Source organism: Mobula hypostoma, chromosome 15 (genome assembly GCF_963921235.1).
Source record: "Mobula hypostoma chromosome 15, sMobHyp1.1, whole genome shotgun sequence".
Lineage (NCBI taxonomy): Eukaryota > Metazoa > Chordata > Chondrichthyes > Myliobatiformes > Myliobatidae > Mobula > Mobula hypostoma.
The window spans coordinates 45,284,994-45,293,622 of record NC_086111.1 but is presented as its reverse complement, the minus strand read 5'-3'; positions in this window follow the sequence as shown (position 1 = coordinate 45,293,622).

The window sequence follows — 8,629 nt, the reverse complement described above, 5'->3', positions numbered from 1 at the left end:
AGCTGATTATTGAATACAGGAGGAAGGAGCTGGAGGTCCCCGAACCAATCCTCATGAGGGGATCAGAGGTGAAGAGGGTCAGTCGCTTTCAATTCCTTGGCATTAACATATATAAGAGGAACTGCCCTGGGACCAGCATTTAAGTACCATTCCAAAGAAGGCACAACAGTGCCCGTATTTTCTTGAAGTTTGCATAGATTTGGCATGTCATCAAAAAAATTTGACAAACTTCTAAAGAAGCACAGTGGAGAGTATATCAATTGGCCTGGTATGGAAGCGCCAATGCCCAGGAATGAAACAAAAACCACCAGAAAACAACCGATACAGCCCAGCCCATCAGGAAAAGCCCCAGTCATTGAGTACACTTACATGGAGCACTGCCACAAGGAAGCAGTATTCATCTTCAAAGACCCCAGCACCCTAGTCGTGCTCTTTTCATGTACTGCAGCTGTAGGCCACACGCTACCAGGTTCGGGAACTAGAAGTTTACTTTCAAGGGCTCTTTACAAGACATGTTTGTTCTCTGTGTTCTCTGTATTTTTTTATTTATACAATTTGTTTTACACACTGGTTGGTTGTGAGTCTTTGTTTGGTTTTTCGTAGATTTGATTGTATTCCTTTATTTTTCCTGTACGTACCTGTAAGATAATGAATCTCAAGGTAGTATATGGTAACAAATGTCTACTTTGATAATAAATTAACTTGATCTTTGAAAATCAGCTTGCCTTGTCCTCTCTAGTGGTAACATTCACACTTCAAAATCAGAGTCAGTTTCCAGGTTTAATATCACTGGCATATGTCATGTAATTTTTTGTTTTGTAGCAGAGGTACATTACAATACATAATAAAAGCTGTAAATTACAATAAGAAGTCTATATAAAAAAATTAAATTAAGTAAGTAGTGCAAAAACAGAGGGAAAAGTACTGAGGTAGTGTTCATGGGTTCATTGTCCAATCAGATTTCTGATGGCAGAGGAGAAGAAGTTGTTAATAAGATGTTGAGTATGTGTCTTCAGGCTTCTGTACCTCTTCCTTGATGGTATGTGTTAAGTTTTGTAATTCCAAAACATAAAACTAATTGAAAGAAAAACACAGAGCTGGGGATAACTCAGGTACTTTTTGTTTTTCATTTAGTGAGGCGTGCACTAATGACCTGGTGGTCTAATAACGTATGCCATTCATGTACGTTTATATATAACCCATAATTATGTAAACAGCGAAAAATGCTTAATCAAACAATATATTTACAATATTACTCAAATATTACTGAAATATTAAATACCTAACACACCTCCCTGATTAGCTATAAACACCAACTCAATATAGAATGCATCCCAATTCAAATATGTAGTGTATTCCCTAGTGGAAGTTTTCTTACTCTTGTTGAATAACGTCTTTCCCTGCGAGAGAGGGGGGTGGGAATCACTCTGCCAGAATAGTGCAGGTCGTTCCCAGTGAGGGAAAGATGCTGCTCTTGGCCTCACTGGATGCGTTGGCATCTGGAACAGTCCAATCTGCTGATCCATCCCAGGCCACCTGACAAAGCTTGGAGCCAATGCTTTCATTTTGACGTAATGACTGGTATGTAGTTTCTCCAACACTATAGCTCTCAGCCTTGATGGTATAACAACTCTAAATCCCCACTTAAGACAACCCTCCATCAAGGGCAAGTTCAATCTGGCGCCGATAGGAAAAAGGGGGAATCCAAGTTTCTACTTCATTTCACCTATTGTGGGTTGCCACGTAGACCTGAGGCAGTGTGGTGTCTTTTCTGGTTTCCCTTTGGATTATCTATGCCATAATAGGGAGATTTTAAATTTGTATTAGGGGGAATATGTTAAGAGGAGTGTCCTTTTTTGTAAATTTTTCAGGTATTTCCTTTCCAAGGGTAAATGTGACGATCCATCGGCATTTCTGTGATTAGTCGTACTCTTGAATTCGATCTTGTAGTTGTGTCCTCCAAGAAACAAGGTCATCTCTGCATCTGTGTTCCTGCTGTTAGTGGAACACCCTTCTGTGGATTGAAAATGGGCACTAGTGGTTGATGATCAGCAATGAGAGTAAACTGTCTCTTAAACAATTACTGGTTTAAATGTTTTACACCCCAAACTAGACTCAAAGTCTCTGGGTCAATCTGTGTGTATTGTTTCTCGGCAACGGTAAGGGAACGTGATACAAAGGCTCTGGGGTGCTCACATCCATCACTCATAGCACGCGGCATGACTGTACCTATACCATAAGGCAAGGCGTGACAGACAAACTTCACTGGATGATGTGGGTCATAATGTGTAATTACAATGTCTGATGTCACCATATCCTTTATCTTTTGGAAAGCTACTTTACACTGCTTTGCCCATTGCCATTTCTTCCCAATCTGTAGTAATGAGTCCAAGCGGTGGAGCACAGTAGCCACATTTAGCAGGAACCTTTTATAGTAATTAACAAATCCTAGAAAGGACCACAACTGTGACATGCCCTTTGGCCTTAGGGCATCCACCACTGCATGAATATCCTCAGCACACTTGTGTAAATCTTGTGCGTCATTGGGGTGACCACAATAAGAAATGCTTGGTTTAAAGAATTCACACTTGTTGCGTTTAGCCCATAATCTTCTGATTTTTATTTTGAGATTTTGGAAATGTTCCTTGTCATCCTTACTGGTAGCAATGATGGCATCCAGGTAACACTGTGTACCTTACAACACCAAGTCTATAGCTTTCTGCCAGAGTACAGGAGCAGATGCTGCTCCAAACATTAGCCTATTATAGCGATAAATCCCTTCATGAGTGTTTATGGTGAGAAACACTTTGGACTCTTCTTCCATCTTCTTCTATCGGTCAGCCTCAGCGAAGGCCACTTTGCTGAAGTGTTTTCCTCCAGAAAGATTCGCAAAGACGTCCACTATACAGGGCAGAGGGTTTTGATCTACTTTCAGTACTGGGTGGGTGATGATCTTAAGATCACCACAGATCCTGACCAATCCATTCTTCTTGGCTACTGAGACCGTTGGAATTGCCCATAGGCTCCACTCAACTTTGCAAAGAATTCCTTCGGCCTCTATGTGATCTAGCTCACTGGCTACTTTGTCATGGATGGTATAAGGAACTGGACGGGCTTTGTAAAACTTGAGTGTGGCATTTTCATTTAACACTACTGTACCCTTGGTACGTTTGGGCTTTCCAATGCTATTCTTAACCACCACTGTGACATCATTTTGTACCATTGTTAACTTGCTTTCAGTTGACTCTATTGCATGGGATGTGGCATGCAAATTGTGGATGGATCTCCAATTAAATTGTGGTTGTCTCAGCCAATCATGTCTTCACAATGCTGACTCTCCTGTTTTTACCACATACAAGTCCAATGTGGCTTGTTGACTGTTGTATTTCACTGTTACAAGTGTCATTCCCAGTTTTCTCCAGTATAAGTTCTTAGTTGGATATCTGCAGGCTTCAGTTCAGTGTCTTTGAAATGCCATTCAAACTCATTTTCTGGAATGACTGAAACAGCCGAGCCAATGCCCAATTCCATTTTATTTAATTTCTAAGCAGACTAAACAATCTCTGTACATCACTAAGCCCATTACTAAACTTGCAATGCTCAGACAATTTCTTCATTTCAGCCACATAAATTGAAGTGGACTCCACTGCCTTTTGATCCCACTTATGAAACTGAAAGCGTTCTGCAATCAGCAGTGGTTTTGGTTCTAAATGTCTCTGCTTTACATTTTGGCTGGTTTGGTTGAAGCAGTCAAACTTCCAAGCAAACCATATGCTTTTCTACCTTATACACTCAGTCACCCTGGAACTCGCTTTTCATTGGCTATTTCACTTGCTTCAAAATACTGCTTAATTTGTTCAGGGTACTTACTCCAGTTATGTTGTGGGCAATCAAAGACTTTCCAATGTAGCTTGCCATTTCTGCTTTTCTAAGTTTATGATTAATATCACAAGGAATTTACTGTTCATGAACCCATGAATTTAATTGGTTTACTCCTTTTTTTTTAACTCAACTGTCTTTCTCTGCCCCTTCCAAAGAAAAAAAATATGCTGCATGTATTTTTAACTCAAATGTTGCTTTCTCTGCTTCTGAAGAAAAAAACATTCTGCATTTCTTTTTGATTCAAATGTCTCACTAGATAGTCATCTCAGATTCATTTTAAAACTTCTTCATCACCACTGTTATATTTGTAACTCCAAAACTCCAAAACCATGTCTATGCCCACCTGGACAAGCCAGCGAGCACTGTGAGGGTCATGTTTTTTGACTTCTCCAGTGCATCCAACACAATCTGCCCTGCCCTGCTGGGGGAGAAGCTGACAGCGATGCAGGTGGATGCTTTCCTGGTGTCATGGATTCTTGATTACCTGACTGGCAGACCACAGTACGTGTGCTTGCAACACTGTGTGTCCAACAGAGTGATCAGCAGCACTGGGGCTCCACAGGGGACTGTCTTGTCTCCCTTTCTCTTCACCATTTACACCTCGGCCTTCAACTACTGCAGAGAATCTGGTCATCTTCAGAAGTTTTCTGATGACTCTGCCATAGTTGGATGCATCAGCAAGGGAGATGAGGCTGAGTACAGGGCTACGGTAGGAAACTTTGTCACATGGTGTGAGCAGAATTATCTGCAGCTTAATGTGAAAAAGACTAAGGAGCTGGTGGTGGACCTGAGGAGGGCTAAGGCACCGGTGACTCCTGTTTCCATCAAGGGGGTCAGTGTGGACATGGTGGAGGATTACAAATACCTGGGGATACGAATTAACAATAAACTGGACTGGTCAAAGAACACTGAGGCTGTCTACAAGAAGGGTCAGAGCCGTCTCTATTTCCTGAGGAGACTGAGGTCCTTTAACATCTGTCGGACGATGCTGAGGATGTTCTACAAGTCTGTGGTGGCCAGTGTGATCATGTTTGCTGTTGTGTGCTGGGGCAGCAGGCTGAGGGTAGCAGACACCAACAGAATCAACAAACTCATTCGTAAAACCAGTGATGTTGTGGGGATGGAACTGGACTCTCTGACGGTGGTGTCTGAAAAGAGGATGCTGTCCAAGTTGCATGCCATCTTAGACAATGTCTCCCATCCACTACATAATGTACTGGTTGGGCACAGGAGTACATTCAGCCAGAGACTCATTCCACCGAGATGCAACACAGAGCGTCATAGGAAGTCATTCTTGCCTGTGGCCATCAAACTTTACAACTCCTCCCTTGGAGGGTCAGACACCCTGAGCCAATAGGCTGGTCCTGGACTTATTTCCTGGCATGATTTACATTATACTATTTAATTATTTATGGCTTTATTATTATTTAATTATTTATGGTGCAACTGTAACAAAAATCAATTTCCCCCGGGATCAATAAAATATGACTATAACTATGACTTTGATTATGGCTATAAAACTAATTGAAAGAAAAACACTATGCTGGGGATAACTCATGTATGTTTAGGTTTTAACTTTAGTGACACATGCACTGAAGACATAGTTGGACGTATGCCATTCATGTACTTTTACATATAGCCACATAATAAGTTATGTGAACAACAAAGAATGCTTAATCAAACACTATATTTATAATATTACTCAAGTATTACTGAAATATTAAATACACAATGGTAGTTAAGAGAGAAGGGCACAACCTGGGTGATGGGGTCCTTAATGATGGATGTTGTCTGTTTGAAGCATCGCCTTTTGAAGGTGTCCTGGATGCTGGGGAGCCTAGTGTCAATGATGGAGCTGGCTGAGTGTACATCTTTCTGCAGCTTTTTTATGATCCTGAGCAGTGGCCCCTCCATACCAGACAATAATGCAACCAGTTAAAATGCTCTCCACCGTAGAAATTTGTGTATGTCTTTGATGACATACCAATTCTCCTCAAATTCCTAATGAAATATTGCTGCTGTCATGCCTTCTTTGTACGTAATATATTCAATATGTTGAGCCCAGGATAGAACCTCAGAAATTTTGACACCCAGCAACTTGAAACTGCTCACCTATTTCACTTCTGATCCCTTGATGAGGACCAATGTGTGTTCCCTCAAATTCCCTTTCTTGAAGTCCACAATCACAGTGAGGTTGCATCTGCTGTTGATTTATTGTGGCAATAGGCAAATTGCAGTGGGTCCAGGTTCTTGCTCAGGCAGAAATTGATTCTAGCCATGGACTAAAGGTTAACCTTAAGGGAGTCCTTGTGCAGGATACCCTTAAGGTTAACCTCCAGGTTGAGTCGCTGGTGAAGAAGGCGAATGCAATGTTGGCATTCATTTCTAGAGAATAGAGTATAGGAGCAGGGATGTGATGTTGAGGCTCTATAATGCACTGGTAAGACCTCACTTGGAGTACTGCGTGCAGTTTTGGGCTCCTTATTTAAGAAAGAATGTGCTGATGTTGGAAGGGTTCAGGGAAGATTGACTAGAATGATTCCAGGAATGAGAGGGTTAACATATGAGGAATGTTTGACTGCTGTTGGACTGTAGTCCTTGGAGTTTAGAAGAATGAGGGGGGACCTTGTAGAAACATTTTGAATGTTGAAAGGCATGGACAGAGTGGATGTGGCAAAGTCGTTTTCCCATGGTGGGGGAGTCTAGTACGAGAGGGCATGATTTAAGGATTGAAGGGCGCCCATTCAGAACAGAGATGCGAAGAAAATTTTCAGCCAGAGGGTCGTGAATCTGTGGAATTTCTTGCCATGGGCGGCAGTGGAGGTCAAGTCATTGGGTGTATTTAAGGCAGAGATTGATAGGTATCTGAGTAGCCAGGGCATCAAAGGTTATGGTGAGAAGGCGGGGGAGTGGGACTAAATGGGAGATTGGATCAGCTCATGATAGAATGGTGGAGTGGGCCGAATGGCCAACTTCTGCTCCTCTGTCTTATGGTCTTATGGTCTAAAGGACTTCATCACAGTAGGTGTGAGTGATAGTCATTGAGGCAGCTCACCCGGCTCTTCTTGGGCACTGGTATGATTGTCACCCTTTTGAAGCAGGTAGGAACCTCGAACTGCAGCAGTGAAAGATTTCTGATGTCCTTGAACACTCCCGGCTGTTGGTTGGCACAGGCTTTCAGAGCCCGATCACATACTCCATCAGGTTCTGACCCCTTATAGGGGTTAACCCTCTTGAAATATGTTTTGATCTCAGCCTCCATGACAGAGGTCACAGGGTCATCAAATACTGCAGGAGTTTGCACAGGTGTAGTTTTATTCTACCTTTCAAAGCGTGCATAAAAAGTATTAAGCTCAGCTGGGAGTGAAGCATCACAGACAGTCATGATGGTAGGTTTTGCTTTGTAAGTTGGCTGCAATGCTGATGTGCATCCCATTCCGTCTCTAACCTCAATCTACTTTCTGTAGGTTCTAACTGGACCTCTTATATATTACTGAATTAGTGGTCTTGAAGGCCACAGATCTAGCCCTCACTAGACTACAAATCCTCTGGTTCATCCATGGCGCATACATACTAGCATACTAAAAATATCAAGATTCTTTGCTTTTAATGAGATTGAAATTATGCCCAATCACAAGAGTGAATGCATGCATAAAAAAGAGAATATTACATATGGAAAAAAAAGGACTAAACCTAAAGTTTCTTCATATTTTCTTGTATCATAATCTTTTAAGGCATTCAGTAATCAGGCATTTTATATATTGATTTATTAGCGCTGTGAATTTTATTTAAACCATAGAGAGAATTCTACTTGTTCTGAACTACCCTGACCATTTCTGTGCTTCTGTTGTTTAGTCATGTGCTCTGCTCCATGACTTTTGCCCTAGATGTATTGTGAGTCAGGCTCCTAATTCATCTTCTCACAAGAATTTTAAATGGATCAAAGGAAATAATATATTTGGAGATGTGGAAACTATATATCCTTGTGTGAGCTCATTATACGAGTTCTTTTTATACTGTGACACTGAGATGTCATTTATGATTGCAAATGTGTCAGCTTAGTTTTGAAAGGTGAATAGAAAGTGCAGGGAGATTTTATTAGCTATTGAAAAGTGACTAGAGATTCTCCCAATTCTTTTTTCTACAGCTACACCATAATCTCTCTGAGGCAATAATTATGACTGATCATTTGCAATGGTGAAATATGTTCTACAGGTTCTATTAAAATGGCTTTCAGATGCATATATCTTGCCATAAGAAGGTGATCATAAATTTTGCAAAAGCAGTGAGGTGGAATAAATAATATTTAAGTTACTTTATTTATAATCGTCAAAATGCAACTTCCTCATTTGCATGCACAAAATGTCTTAGCAACTTGCATAGGAATATATTTATCATTGATTTTGCAAAGTAACTTGTATAAGAATATATATCTCATTAAGTTTGCAGTAGGGTATATTTTCACTAGGTCTTTTGCAATGAGAATAAGAATTGGAAAAGTCTTAATAGTCAACATTAATGAAGGTGGAATCAAAGAAAATATCGCTATAACTATATGAACTGTGCATTATTGCAATAGTTCAAAATCAGCAAAACTTTGCCTTTTTAAATGTATGTTTTTTTTCTTTCTTCTTCTATATCCTGTTATCTATTCTTCTGTATCTTATCTGATTCTGTTTTGACTATGTGTGTGATCTGTCTCAGTATTTTGTGGAGCAGCAGGAGAGAACACATTCTGGCAGAATAA